Below are 16,522 nucleotides of genomic sequence, written 5' to 3'. Positions count from 1 at the left end.
GGCAGAGCATTCCATTTATTGAAAAATAAATTACCCCTGGTTTCTTCTCTGTACCATTATCTAGCACCTTAAAACTGTGTCCTCGTGCGTTAGCCTTTTCAGCCCTAAGAAAAAAAAAAGAACCTCTTACTATGCACTCGATCAATGGCTTTCATCACCTTGTGCACCTCTATCTGGTCTTCATCAGCCTCCGTCTCTATATGGAGAATAGTCCAAGTACACACAGCCTGTGCACTTAAGGAAAGCTCTCCACTCCAGGAAACATCCTTGTAAATTTACTCTGCACTGTTTCCCTATTCCATCTGTGGCCTCACCAACGCGTTGTGCAGATTCAACATTAACGTCCCAACTGGAGTACTCCGTGATTGGATTGTGAAGGCCAATGTGATCAGAGTTCAGTACAAGTCGATCTGCTTGTGACTCCGATTTGCTCTAATTATCGATCTGCATCGCCAGGTCTCTTTTTAAATGCAGTAGACTATAGTACACATATTTAATATGTGGGTTGAAACCTGCTGTATCTTTCCTCAAAACGCAGACCATCTTACACTTTTCTGTAGTAAATGCTATCTGCCATTTTTCAGCCCATTTCCTAGCCCAGGGGTGGGCAAACTTTTTGACTTGTGGGCCACAAAGGGTTCTAAAATTTGACAGGGGGGCCGACCAGGAGCAGATGGACGGAGTGTTTTGGTAATACACCTCATAAGAGAAAATACAATATCATGGGATCTGTAGAAAACATGTGCTTTAATTTCAATTGAAAATGAACTAATGCATTACAACAAAATATCTGTCTTTGAAGTCCCATGGTATTTAGCTATTTATTGAAATGACTTTTAAAACACTGAAAATTAAATGAATAAAATACAGATTTTTTAATAGTAACAGTTATTATTTTAACGCACTGAAAATTCTGTTATCCTTCAAGATATTATCATCATCACTCTCCTCCTGACTGTCTTTATTTCAAAAACGGTAGGAGATGCAAGTCTACTTGTCTTGCTCCTTCTTATTCAATTGTCCCCTGTGCCAAAACTCAACAAGGACCAGCACAAAGACAGAACAGTGACAGCACGCCAGTATGCGGAGCGCGTTATTTGATCTGGAACGCATTTTTTATTTGGGGAACGTACGTGCACCTGCGCACAACTCATGTCCATCACTTAACAGAAATGACATGTAACATGTAAGGCTTATTGAAAAAAATATTTTCAAATGCATTTTTTACATAACAGAACGAAGAAACTTATTTTTAATTTCAGTGGGAACAGTGTTGTTGGTCTCCCTTTTTAGCCAGCGCATCAAAGTCTGGATTTAGTTTTGTTGTGGCGATTCTCAGGATGGATCTGAGGTGTTGGTCAGTTAACTTGGATCTGTGGCTGGCTTTGTTGATGTTCATGACGCTGAACGCCTGTTCACACAAATAGGTCGAGCCGAACAAGTGTAAAGCGTAAATGTGGAGTCATACGCTGCACCTCAACAAACGTCAATGTGTATAGAGAGCGTCATCCGTTGGGAAAACGCCAGAATTGCGGGGAAAAAACGTTAACAAGGTTTGTTAATATAATTTCATCAAGTTCTGCGGGCCGAATTAAAAGGCTCAACGGGCCGCATATGGCCCGCGGGCCGTAGTTTGCCCATGCCTGTCCTAGCCTGTCAAGATCAAGCTACATGCTTAGATAGAGCTCCTGGCTGGAACAACGCCTCCATCTTAAGCATCGGCAGCAATTCTTCTGATTCAGTTTTCTACATAGATATCTGTGTCATTAACATACATGATTAAAAAATGGGCCTAACGCCAGTCCCTGCTCTATACTTGTAAGAGTCAAAGAATCAACCATCCATTCTCTGCTAATAGAGAAATGAACGTTCATCAATCGATATGTGCGCCTTGACGTGTTGCAGCTTTTCTCACAACGCAGAACACCCCGTGCATGTTTGCATTAAACTCCATCTGCCACTTTTCAACTCATTTCCCAGCCAGGCAACATCAAGCTACAAGCTTGGACAGAGTTCCTGGCTAGAACAACGCTCCCAACCCAGCAGTTGTCACAAAATTATTCAGATTCTGTTATCTACATCGACATATAAGTCATTAGCATATATGATAAATAACAACCGTCTTAACACCAATCCCTGCTGCAGACTTCTCAGAATCAAAGAATCTACTAACGACTCTCTGTTATTCCAGAAAAGAACGTTCATCAAACCGACCATAAGCCGCTTCTAAATTCCTATGGGTGCGTAATTTTTTTCTTAGAAAGGTCCCTGGAATATTACTCCCGATCTCTTTCATGTGCTCAGAAGAACATATGTACAACGTGTTTTATTAGGATGCGTTATGATGTGATGCTGTGGCTTTCGTCATTCAACTAACTCGAAATGACTTGAACAAGCGACAGAAAAAATGGTCCTACCTTCCCTCTCAATAAAATGTGCTACATTTCTCCTGCAAGCTAAAGTCCCGCCCTCAATGTCAGAAGCGAATGTGGTCCGCTGACTGGGTCAAAATTAATCTGTTTGAATTTGATTGTCCAGCATGATTGTTCAGGATAATTGTCTATGTTAGAAACAATACATCATAAAATGATCCATTTCAGCAGCTGCCGTCAGATGTCTTGGAAAATACATCCAAGTTCATATTATCATTTGTTTAAAAGTTAATAACTTGTAACATCCCTCGGGGATACGAATTCATGGCACGGTGACAAAGTGAGAAAAACACATAAATGTCTGTGTTTGTGTAGCTGGTTGTCCCTAATGCGAAGATGTGATAACCACACTAATTGCCTCAGTGGAATTGCTTTCACTTGGATATAACTCTGTAAAACCAGTCACCAATCCATATGAGCGGTTGCATCGTTTCGTACAACTGAACGCTGCCTCTAACGGAATATGGGATATCCTGCGATTTACTACATCGCGGTCGTTTTCTATCCTGCAATTGTAGCGATCGGTATCCCTGGTAAGATTCTGGAGCTGGTCACTCAATGTATGGTGCCGTCGTCATTTTGCTTTGGTTCCGCAGCATTCTTTGGACTTTTACTGAGGACAGATGCTATCTTCGTCTGAAATTTATTTCCAGAGTTGAGGATTCAAGCAAGTGATAGAGTTTTTATTCAGATTCCATGTCTTTTCTATGTAATCTTCTATTTCTTTCTGTCAATTGCGTTGGTGCCAATATTACCTAACTTCTATAGTTTCACTTCCTCGACTTTCTGAACCGACAGTGGTCGCTTTTCTTGATCCGAAGTGTTTCAACGGACCGGCCCGTCGAATAAACATAAACCACTATATTATAGATTACGCATTAAAAAATAATCCCTTCAGCTACCTCACCTCAAATAATGGAAATGGTGTTGCATGTGGAGCAATCGTCCCTCACCGGTACGTGAGTCGTGGAAATCATCTGCCCGGTTCTAAACTATTGGAAAGTCACCAAACTAATGCTAATTTTGTCCAGTATTGTCCAGACGGTGTGCACTGGCTGAATCCGCACAAACTGAATTTCTGCTTTTCACTTCCAAAAAAAAAAAATCAGACCATTAGCAAAATGGTGGGACTCCAGAAATATGCAGCTAAAGACAATACTGTGTTGTTTTTTTTTCATTATCCAAATTTCTTGCAGTTAATTTAACGGCAATTGTGATCCTATCTCGGGGAAAATGCGGACTCTCCAAATGCATCACCCGTTAGCTGGTTGGAATGGCAGCAGCGGATCTGACGGTGGTTATCTTTGCTGCTTTACTGGAACAGACCAACAATATCTACATTTATTCCAGATCTCTGCTCATCACTCCTGTATGCGCCCTGACAAATGTATTATTTATTATGACGAGGGACTGCCCTGTTTGGTTTACGGTCAGTTTTACCTTCGATCGTTTCATTGCAATATGTTTTCGAAAGCTCGGGGAACGATACTGCACTGAGAGAACAGCTACGGTGGTTATGGGGACGGTTCTTATAGTGAGCTGCGGGAGAAGTATCCCGTTTTACTTTGCCATTGACCCTTACGTCATTATTGATAACGTGCCGTGGCGTTGCGTCTTCTCACATGAATACGCTAATTTACCCGTGTGGAAAGGATACGAATTACTCGATAGCATTTTAGCACCGTTGCGACCAATCGGCTTAATTCTTGTCTTCAATGGGTTAACAGTCTGACATATAATTGCGGCAAATAGAGTCCGCAGAGGGCTTCGGAAGAGCAGCGATAAACAGAAAGATACAGAGGTAGAAAATCGCAGAAAATCAATGATATTTTTGTTTCCAATTCCTGCTAATTTCATATTACTTTGGATGCCCTATGTAGCTCATTCCCTAAAATGGTAATTGGAAAATTACCATTACCAGGACAAATATTTGAGTTCCCCGGTATATATACTACAGCAATTTGGGTTCATGTTGCAAACTCTCAGTGTGTACACCAATACTTGTATCTATACACTGACACAGAGGAAATTCAGACAAGAGCTGAGGAATGGAATGAAGTATGTGTTTACGTTAAATGGCCATGTGTGTAGATAATTGTGTAATAATTGTTATTCAGCGGAGTTTTAGATTGCATGATTAGGTTTGGCAACATGTCATAAAGTCAAGCAGTCATGCGCCTGGTCATCCTGAAATGAATGATTTCCAAACTATCTGAGACTTGACAATCATCCACAGAACGTTACCGCAGAACAAAAGCTGGGACCAGCTGGCTCCTGGACAACTTCATCAACCTTCAACCAAACCGATTAACTCATGCTGCCTTGAGTGCTTTTCTATGTTACATTGAATGTTGTATTCATTATAGATTATTATACATTACTGTGAGTGCAAATTACACATTTAGACGGAGAAATAACCTAAAGGGTTTTATTCCTCATGTATGTGAAGGATGTAGGATATTAAGTCAATTCAATCACAAGGGGAGGAATGAGTTCCGCACTCTTCGGGGTGCGATGTTTCAAAATGCACATAGTCGGGTAAAATGAGTAAAGGGAAAACGTTTTAAATACAGGTAGAGTCTGATAGTACCTCAGCTGCGGAAAGGCAGGGCACTGTGATGGGATTGCATGTTAATTGACTGTGAGTAGTACTCAGAAATAGGGAGTGAACAAACACTCGTTTGAGAGTATTCTGTACAGAGCTCCCATCACAAAACGAAAACAGTGCACAGAGACAGAGACAGATCGGGAGATAGATTTTGCACAGGTTCCATATTAACACGGCTGTTGTCACAGGCAACCTCAGGCGAACTTCCTCTGGTTAAACGGTTTAGGCGTGACAGAATCCCTCAGTTGTGTCCAGGAAGGAGTGTCCAGGCAGGCGGTCAAGCGAACAATCCATCCTAAAATTAGTACTGGAAAGTGAAATAGGTCAGTTAACAGATCTCTCCGCGGGTCAGTATTTCAAAACTATATATTACAGCTACTCCACAGTTACTAATACCTCACACTGGGACAGGATAAGATAGCATGGATTGTACATTTAGGTAGGCTCTTGGTAGGCGAATTTGGGAAGTGATGTTCCCCTCAAATGCACAACAGAAATGTGGAGACTGCTAATGGAGCACTAGACTGTATTCAGTATACGCTACTTCCATTGAGGAGGCGAACGGATGACAGTGTAACGTAACCCTGGTAGATAAGAGATATGAAACACCTCTGCAAGTAGAAGAAATAAATATACTAAACACTTTGGAAGGAAGGATCAGTCAGGGCTATAGAAAGTCACAAACTGGCCAGGAGGGAATTAACAATGGACTTATTAGAGTTAGAAAGGGACACGAAAAGGCCTCGTAGAGCCGCATTCAGATATGTGAAAAACAGAAGTATGAGAGTGGGAGAAATCAGCGACAAAAGTGCAAGCGTGTGTTTGGAGTGCAAGGAGACATTGAAGGTTTTTAATGATACTTTCCTTCGATATCTCCCAGTGAGAGCAACATTAATGAATGTGGATACGGCGAAAAAGGGCAGTTGTACTGGACATGCAGACGCTTAGAATTACGAGCTGGGAATTGGGAAAACTTTAAAATAAATATTTCCTCGGTACAAGAAGTGATGTAATCCAGGTAATTATAGAAAGCGTGCGAAGGTTTTGCTGGGCTTTTGGACATCACATTTGCGCCAACACTGGTCACAGAGAATGACAAATGATATTTCTTTATTCAAGAAATATAATGTTGTCCTGAGAATTACAGGACAGTGAGTGTTCGGTCAGCAGTGGGCAATCTATTGGAAAGGTCCTTAGAGACAGAATTTAAGAGTATCTGGAGAAGCGTATCCTGGCTGAGAGTGTCAGCATAATTTTCGGAGTGCAGGTCGTCCCTTATGAGCCAGAATGAGTTCCATGAAAACGTGAAAAGTAGGCAGTGAAGTCAGAACAGTCGATCTGAGGTATATTAATTATTATGGTGTTTGACTGGGCTCCCTATGGAGCAGGCATTCAGAACGTCAGGTGGCCTGGGATCTAATGAAACCTGGCTGCGTGGATTCAGAACTGGCTAACCAAGGGTAGGCCGATTTGGCAGTGGGTGGAGATGTTCCGCAAGGAAGGTATAATCTTTCGTCCACTCTACAACTATATCTAGACTCTGCAATTACAGTGTTCTGAGAGACCGACATTAATATGACCGTCCTGCAGCACTTGGGTAACTTACTGAGTTAATGCAGAGATTTCATAAACACAGTTAACCACAGTCAAGAGAAAGTGTGGAAGGATGAATCAAACATTGATAAACTATGATTGCAAATGTGGTGGAACATCGTGGAACAACGTGGCTTGTAGATGTGTATTTTGCCTGGCTGATAATATGGAATACATTAGCCTATTCGACAGGTTACTTACCTTATAAACTTATGACTGAAAGGGACATGAAAAGTTTTAGGATTAAATTTGTCAGACAGGAAACCGATGGGATTTTGCCAGGAAAGTGGGTACAAAAATGAGAGAGTCTGTGAAAGAGGCCAATTATGTGGCAATCCACCAAGAGGGGAGATGAACCGACAGAGCCTACTTTGAGTCACAGGTCAGTATGGATTCTAAATTCTTCAGGACAAAGCGTGATGATTAGAATACAACAACCTTCTCTATCTTTAAATCGAGGCTTTCGCGGAGTCTAGGAAATTATAGGCAAAACAGGTTCATCAGTGGACAAAGTAGAAACCGTGGGTGGTACCATATCAACGAGCTGAAATTTCTGGTGGAGAAACAGGTATGTTATTACAATCAGTGCCAGATGTACATGATAGCACTGATTTGGGTGAATTGAAGATGGAAAATGTGTTCCAAGAATATTGGAGCAGGTCCTATCAATGGGGTAATATTCAGTTCCCTCAACCTGAGAGCAGGCCCGTTCGTCAAAAAAAATCAATGGGAAAGGAAATTATCCGAGAGCCTCTTCCCCCTTTTCCGACACAGAATTGGGTGAGTAAAAATGGATGCCTTGAGTCAAAAGAGAGTCCGCATTCGATGGTCTAGAAAGAAAAATATAAATAATTTAAGATTTTCACTGAAGATAAGAGCAGATATCACCCTTTTATTTTACTGGTTCCATTCAATATGATGAGAATGTTGTATTTTGTTGTGATGTCATTAACCATGATTGGGCCAGTGTCAGTTTGTTCCAGAAATAGTATGGCAGACATTTGTGTCAACAGTGATAATATTGTTTGTTAAACACTCAGTAAACACAAAAGAAATCCTCTCAACGGACCCGGGTGATACGGATTAACAAAAGAGAAACAGAGGATTGAAATTTGTTTTATACACTGTAATGAAGGAGAACTTCCACACCCAATGCACTGATACAGATGAGTAAATGTGGGAATATGTGGCCACCAATCCCTCACTTGACTGCAGACTGGACACGTGTTGTGGAGGCGGGCACAGAAATAATCCATCACTGGACCGAACACACTAAACTAATTTATTCACATTTGCTTTCTGGTAAAGCAAATAAAGTGCTCAGCTCTCCAGGGTTTTGGAGTACGTTTAGGAATTGTGGGACAGATGTTCAAAAATATCCGTCGATAAGAATATAGTAACACATACTGTAGTAATACTATTTTATGTAAACTCATAAATGATAGTTCAATGCATATCAAACGAGAAGATGGAAGGCAGACCTAATGGAAAATAAAAGCGTATAATTCTTTCTGGAAATACACAGAATGCGGTCAGTATAAATTCGGTGAATTTATTTCGTAAACGGTAATATTCCATACAGAATGTAACCGTTCCCCACCTACTGGGGTTCCGCAGGAGTCATCTGGGCATCCAACCGAATGGATGGGGGATAGTGATTCCAAGATAAGTATCTTTGGATGAGGAAGAGGCCGATGTTGGCCAGAAGGAACTACAGTGTAGTCAAGGACAGAGGAAGCAAACAAACAGGTTGTCTTTGCTTTCCAAATATTTGGTTGTCTCTGAATTGATTCTTGCTCTGGGATTATGCAAATTAAGCAAATTAACGAGGACGCAAGAAGCTTCGTATAATGACCTGCTAATCCCAAAACCATTCTCAGACAAGTAGTTATGTCATCAAAGCAACTGCGTGTGTTCACAAGGAATTTAAGTTACTGACCTGCTAAATCTGATACCGTTCTCACAGGAATAGCTGCTTACTATGTAAACTCCCAGACCTAAAACAGAGGCAACCTGTAATCTCGTTCGACTCTGTCTGTTGCCCCCACTTAGCTGGTTTAGCCCAGTCAGAGTTAAAGCATAAAGGCAGTGGTGGGCAGAGCCATGACACAGTGTTGGCTTTAGCCCTGTACAATGACCAGTGAGAAGCTGATCTAAATAGCCCAGTTGACCGGGAGATCCACATGATGAGAAACACGATAAGAGCCAGGAACTCCAAATACTCCTGGTCGATAACCTTTCAGCAACGAGAAACCAAACATCTCCGAAGCGGAGAAGCCCACGGACACTTGGAGATTGGGAGCGCAAGGTATGTCTGGCCAGTCTAGAGTGTTTTTCCCAGTAGGGAAAACTGCTGGGGACTCGGTCCAATCCTACTGTAACCCCACTGGTCACGCCTTCTGACATCGAAAGGCGTAATTCCGTCTCTCTGCCTTTAACCAGCTGATTAGTATTGACTCCACAAAAGTGCACTACCCGCAATCCAATGAGCTTATCAGAAAATGTTTTACATATCACCCACACCACATTCATCTTCCCAATTGTCCATCTGCTTGTCTTTTACTGAACCCACGCTTATTTTGCCAAAGCTGTTGTTGCGTTTCATCCAGCCCCATGGGTGGAGATGTGGGGTCTGAGTCTGTGTGTCTGCCTGTAGCACACAGTGTACAGAAAACAATGAAAGATTGACTGTGTGTGTTTCAGTGTATTGAAAATTTGCATCTGCAACTTGGGCTGAGTGTGGGACAGAATGACTCTGCTGACTGGGAATATGGAACTGATGAGCTGATGGTCTCTCTATGCTCTGTGACACAACTTGTGTGTGGGAGAGGAGCGGCTGGTCTCAACCTTGTCTCTTGACAGGAGGGGAAATCGGATTTGAATGGCCTCTTTCGCTGTGGGTAGGAGAAAAAAAAAACTGGGTCGATGAGGGAGAGGTAAAAGCCAGACGGCAGGTACGCGCGGGTTCCCGCGCGCGCACACACACACACACACACACACACACACACACACACACACACACACACACACACACAGAGTCACATATCGATAGTCACTATTGTCAGTGTGTCTGAAGCTTGTCATTCATTTCCAGCCATTCTACATGTATTCATATTACAATTTATTGTACTGTTTATATTACTCTCCGGTCTGCCAATCCATTGCGGACTGAAGCATTTCTTCTCTATTTTAATGTGACCTCTGACAGATTGGAACTGCTGAAAATACTGGAGGATTTCAGTAGAGATTTTGCAGCACGATGTGTGAAGCTTGGATTTCCAGTATCTGCAGAGTTGTTCGTGAGTGTGTGTGTGTGTGTGTGTGTGTGTGTGTGTGTGTGTGTGTGTGTGTGTGTGTGTGTGTGTGTGTGTGTGTGTGTGTGTGTGTGTGTGTGTGTGTGTGTGTGTGCGTGTGTGTGTGTGTGTGTGTGTGTGTTTGTGTGTTCGCGCGTGGGCACGCGCCCGCGCTCCTGTGTGGCCAGGAGGGTGTTGAATTACAGAAGGACAGTTAAAATGGGAAACCGCTGGGCAGATATGTGGATCGGTCTGTCGGTGTTGGTGAACACCGTTAGTGAACAAACTGAAATGTGGAATGTGGAAATGCGGCTGCTCCTTGACAAAGCTTTGTCTTTGTGTTTGGAGCCCTGCGGTTATTTCCAGCTGATGAATCACTGCTGCTGTCGTGCCCAAGAATTGTGACAGGGTTAATCGGCCCAAAATTTACATCGGAGCCAATAGTGTTGAACTAAAGTGCTTGGTCAAGTAACTGTAACCAGGAAAATTATTCAGAGGTGCAACCATATCTCTGGAGACCGAACTTTTGAATAAATCAAAGACGATTATTGCATCAGCTGAGAGTGTCTGCTGGATCTGTGAATTCAGGAGTAACAGAACTCACATATTCTCACTGTAATGGCGTATCCGGTAATATTGCTAATATAGGAAGTTTGCTATTCTTTTATTTTAGTCTTTGTAATTCTCTGTTAAGCCACAGTGTCAGCTGCATGTTGGTGGGAATTTATGTTATATGCAATGTTGTGATAGTTTCTGTTGCTGATTTCCACTGTCACCTGTCCAGCCCCGATGTTCCGCGCTTCAGGAATGGAATGGAAACACCGGGGATGTTGATTCTCGGATCTGCATCGAAATCAAACTGCCGCAGGAATTTAGCGAATCAACCTGGGTCTGTGTGTTGGTCTGTCCGTCTGCGTCAGTCTGTGTGTTAGTGCTCGCGTACATGTGTGCATGTATGTGTGTGGCCTGCAGTGGGTTGAAGGCCTGAAGGAGAGTTCAAAATGGGATACCGCAGGTGCAGAATGTCAGATAAGTTGGTGTCGGTGATTTTGGTTTAGAGATGAATAATTAGTCAACAAAAATCCGGAATCTGTAAATATGGCAGCTCCGTGACAAAGCTCATTCGCTGTCAATAGAGCTCCGTCGTTCCGGAAGATTGGAGTGTGGCTAATGTTATCCCACTTTTCAAGAAGGGAGGGAAGGAGAAAACGGAGAACCATCGCCCTGTTAGCCTAACGTCAGTCGTGGGGAAGATGCTTGAGTCCATTATTAAGGACGAAATAGTGGCACATCTTGATGGCAGTAATAGGATTAGGCCGAGCCATCATGGATTTACCAATGGCAAATCATGCTTGACTAATCTGTTGGAGTTTTTTGAGGGTGTCACAAGGATGTTAGACGAGGGTAAGCCAGTGGATGTTGTGTACCTAGATTTTCAGAAGGCATTCTATAAGGTGCCACATAGGAGATTGGTGAGTAAAATCAGAGCTCATGGCATTGGGGGCAGGATTTCAACATGGATATAAAACTGGTTGGCAGATAGAAAGCAAAGGGTAGCAGTGAATGGGTGTTTCTCGGACTGGCTGGAGGTGACTAGTGGGGTACCACAGCGCTCTGTATTGGGACCACAGCTCTTTACGATTTATGTCAACGATTTAGATGAGGGCATTGAAAACTATATCAGCAAGTTTGCTGACGATACTAAACTGGGTGGCAGTGTGACATGCGAAGAAGACGTTAGGAGAATACAGGGAGACTTGGATAGGCTGGGTGAGTGGGCAGATACTTGGCAGATGTCATTCAATGTGAGTAAATGTGAAGTTATCCACTTTGCAAAGCAGGAACAAGAGGGCAGAGTATTGTCTGAACGGTGTAGAGTTAGGTAAGGGAGAAATGCAAAGAGACCTTGGAGTCCTAGTTCATCAGTCAATGAATGTGAATGAGCAAGTGCAACAGGCAGTGAAGAGGGCAAATGGAATGTTGGTCTTTGTTACAAGGGGAATTGAGTACAAGAGCAAGGATGACTTCTTGCATTTGCACAGGGCCCTGGTGAGACCACACCTGGAATATTGTGTACAGTTTTGTTCTCCAGGTTTAAGGAAGGACATTCTGGCAATTGGGGAAGTGCAGCGTAGATTCACTAGGTTGATTCCTGGGATGGCAAGGCTGTCTTACGCAGAGAGATTGGAGAGATTGGGCTTGTACACACTGGAATTGAGGAGATTGAGAGGGGATCTGATTGAAACGTTTAAGATAATTAAAGGATTTGATAGGATTGAGTCAGGAAATATGTTCCAGATGTTGGGAGAGTCCAGTACCAGAGGGCATGGATTGAGAATAACAGGTCAGTTATTTAAAACAGAGTTGAGGAAGAACTTCTTCTCCCAGAGAGTTGTGGAGGTGTGGAATGCACTGCCTCGGAAGGCGGTGGAGGCCAATTCTCTGGATGCTTTCAAGAAGGTGCTAGATAGATATCTGATGGATAGGGGAATCAAGGGATATGGGGACAAGGCAGGGACGGGGTATTGATAGTGAATGATCAGCCATGATCTCAGAATGGCGGTGCAGACTCGAGGGGCCGAATGGTCTACTTCTGCACCTATTGTCTATTGTCTAGTGTCTATTATTTTCACCAGATGAGTTACTGCTGACGTAATGTCCAAGAAATTTGATGCATTTGTCTTCAATCGGCTGAATATGTACATCGGTGGCAATGGTGTTGAACTAAAGCACTTTTTCATCTAACTGTAGCTTTGACAGGCGTATTATCACGTCTCTGGAGACTTACCCTCTGTATAACTCAGGGTCGCTTTGAACGCATCAGTTTAGAGTGTCTGCCGAAGCTGTGAATTCAGGAGGCACAGAAGTTACAGATTCTCACTGAAATGAAGTACCCAGTCATTCAGCGGATACAAAATATTTACTATATTTAAGGCATTATAATTCCTGGTAAGCCACGATGGGAATTGACATTTAGTTCCAATGTTTGTGATGACATCTGCCGCTGCTATCCACTGTCACCTGGTCAGTCCCAGTGTTCTGCATTTCAGGAATGGAGTGGAAACACCATTCAAAGTGGATTGCGGGATCTGTATCGGAAACAAACTACTGCAGGAATTTAGCGATTCGGCTGACGTCTGTGGAATTCAGTGGATTAGGCAGCGTTCCTCCAGATGTTTGTGGTCAATCATGGGATGTTCGGGACTTCGAGCTTTTGGTCCTGTAGCAGCTGCACTGTATTTATGAATATTCTGTTAGCATAGCTCGCCGAGTTTATATCAATTGTTTGTCTGTGTTTGTATGTGAGCGGTTCTCTGAGTTGGGTGTAACAAAGAAACCATCGATTGGTAGTAACAATTTAGCAAATGAGAGCAATTCTATGTTGTAGCATGAAATTTGTGGATTTTCAATGAAAGTGTATGTTGTGACTAAATGTGAACCAGTTGATGGACAGCACAATGAAGTTGCTGCAGAGCCATGTGCTGCTTCATATTTATCAGTACTGCGAATTGCATTATATTACATCTACATCTGACACGGTTACAGACATCTGACTACCGAGCTTGCTGCTGGTCATAGAATTCCTCTCCTCTGCTTTCCTGAAATGAATTCAGTGGCGGGGGTCATGTCTGTCTTATGGTTCTATATTTTGCAGGTGTTACCAGCATAGCTGATAGTATGCGCAGTAAGGCTGCATTTGGGTTAGTCTGTTCCGTTTCCTGCGCCCGCTCTCTGCGAAGTTCTTCCCATGTGTGCCGCTGCTGCAGAGAATGGCAGCTCAACCGGAAGGCGGTATGTTGACGGGACATATGTAAACCGTTGGAATAACCTGTGCCTATAGAATCGATAAATGGATGAAAATACAAATAATCCGTCGATGGAGAAACAAGATTTATTTCAGTTTGACGCTCTGTCCTCATTTATTTCACATTATTGCCAATCCAGTTGCCCTTAAAGCCGCTTACTGTCACGGTCCGGTGCGTTACCTGCCAAAGCTTCCCAAAGAATGCATCTCTTCAACTGCTTTAAATAATGTTATTGTGCATGACTACACCTTTCCTGACTGTCCATTTCCTACGAATGCCATTTTTATTGAATGTTATATAAATTTAGTGTAAACACTGAGTGTATTCATCCTGTCGATATTCCTCGTTATCTTAGACAAATGCAAATGTTGACCGTTCATTCAGCTCCCCTTCAAACAATAATCTTCTTGCGGTCCAACTTCTCTCACAATGGAATTACTTATCCCCTGGTAACGTGTTAATAAATCACTCCTGCACTGCATTCAGCGTAATACCATTTTTTTATATGGCTGACCGGGTATTACTGAACACACCAGACCAAGTACAGTCTTACTTGATGTTGGACTGCCGCTTTTAGGGAACTATAGACTTTTACTTCCTCTGTTCTACTGCAATCGCCAGGGACAAACCGTTTATAGTGGATATTCCTCATTGATTGACTCTCCCAACTGCATCTCCACCTCATCGGAATTGAGCCACATTCCGTACTCCTCGGCCCACTTACAGAGACGATCATAATTTCAGAGGAATTCGTTAACACTATATAACCTGTCCACTATATAAACTGTACTGGTAACAGCCATACCTGTAAAATGTCGAACCATGTCTTGTATTTTGTTTTCCGACCACCGATTCAGAAGACAGAAAACAATAAACCAAGTATAAATACCTGAGGCATATCATTAGTAGTCCGTTTAGTCAGAAAAAAAACATCCTTCCATCACCCTCTCCCCTGTACTTTTAAGCCAATTACATATCAATTCATGCAATTTGCATGCCAGCTAACTATTGAGAATAACTTACCCTATGAAAGATCTCCCCATGTATCGAACACGCCCAACGATCTGCCCTCGTTGAATGGTTGACCGGGACGACTGGTCCTGAGCAGCTCTGGTGAATTACAACACAACGGCAGCTTGTCTGTGTGGACTCCAGGGTGCAACTTGTGCTCCATACTGAGCCTCTCTCTCACGCTTCAACATCATGGCATTTGCCAGATTTCCCTGGGAGTATGGTTCGGTAAGGCCCACATACGACCTGTGCACATGAGCATCATTGAGTACCGCGAATCCATGCATTTGCATATGATAGGCTCACGCAACAGCCCTGCGATTTGGAGTTACTCCGAGCTCTCCACTCCGGTCTCTCCCGTCACCTGGTTATCAGCCTCACTGCTGAGTTGTTGACCGACTTGCCTGACCAGCGGCACACAATCTCAGCTGAGTTCATCTGATAAAACCTTAGAAACGAATTAAAACTTGGAGCTCAGCCAGTTCCCAGAGGAAAACCAGGACTTAGCCAATGCCTTCAGTAAATGGAAATCCAGCACCTTGTCTCCTCCCTGACAATACGCTGCGCGATGGACTGCTCAGTCAACGCGTTACTGCACAGCTTTATTCGTCCATCCCTCTCAGAACGGTCCTCCCTTCACTAGACCGGATCTACGGAGTGTGTACAATGGATCTGTATCACAGCTTTACTCGCCCATCACTCTCAGAATGGTCCTTCCTTCACTAGACCGGATCTACGGAGTGTGTACAATGGATCTGTATCACAGCTTTATTCGCCCATCCCTCTCAGAACGGTCCTCCCTTCACTAGACCGGATCTATGGAGAGTGTACAATGGATTTGCATCACAGCTTTATTTGCCCATACCACTCCGCAGCGTGCACCAGAGTGGGTTTAAAACAATCAGAATTGTCCTCCCTTCACTAGACCGAATCTACAGAGTGTGCCCAATGGATCTGCATCTGTCAGGTGATGAGTGGAAGAGGGTGACCATACCGCCAGTGGTCACCACGAATGCCTGGAGATGACCTTCCGACTTCGCAACAGTCCAACACTTTTCCAAACCTCCATGTAGTTTCTCGTTTGGTTATAATCTGCAAACCAACGGCCTGTCATTAAGAACAAATCAGCACTTGAACCAGTTTGTGCGCTGTTTTGTCATCTAACCAACATGGAAGTTGTACTTTCTCTGACCCGGGCTAGCTCACGGTGTACATATTTCCTCTGCAACGGGTATGTGACCTTTTGCTATCTTCATGGTTACCAATCCCGGCATTCCCTGCGAAGGTGTTTCCGGTGGAAGACCCGGCGGTCAAAGCCCTGCTGCTCCAACTGCCGGACGAGGGCACGCTGGACTGTCCGGACTTCGAACCGGACCTTCTGCCACCATGATAACCCTCTTCGGCGCCCAGCCAGACTACTGAAAACTAGGGAACATGTATGAATGTCCACAGCTGAATGTTGTTCATACATGGGAATTTCAAATCTGTGGATGTCATAGGAATATATTTCAATGAATGGTGAAGCCAGGCGGGACGTCATCACTTTGATCGATTGAAGCTGTAGAGCAAGAATATTATTTCTATGGTTAACGACAGTCAGTAGGATTTGTAATGTTGTTATTCGACTGAGTAGCGGTGAGATCATTTAGCTCACTGATAGTTTAAGGGAAGTAGTGAAAACATCAACATGGTCAGTGACATTTTAATAAAGCACTGACAACTCTGCTTGCAGAACGGAAGAGTCTCTACGAACTATACAACAGGTGTGTAATCGTTTTG

Source organism: Hypanus sabinus, unplaced genomic scaffold, assembly GCF_030144855.1.
Source record: "Hypanus sabinus isolate sHypSab1 unplaced genomic scaffold, sHypSab1.hap1 scaffold_116, whole genome shotgun sequence".
Taxonomy (NCBI): domain Eukaryota; kingdom Metazoa; phylum Chordata; class Chondrichthyes; order Myliobatiformes; family Dasyatidae; genus Hypanus; species Hypanus sabinus.
This window is presented reverse-complemented; position numbering follows the sequence as displayed.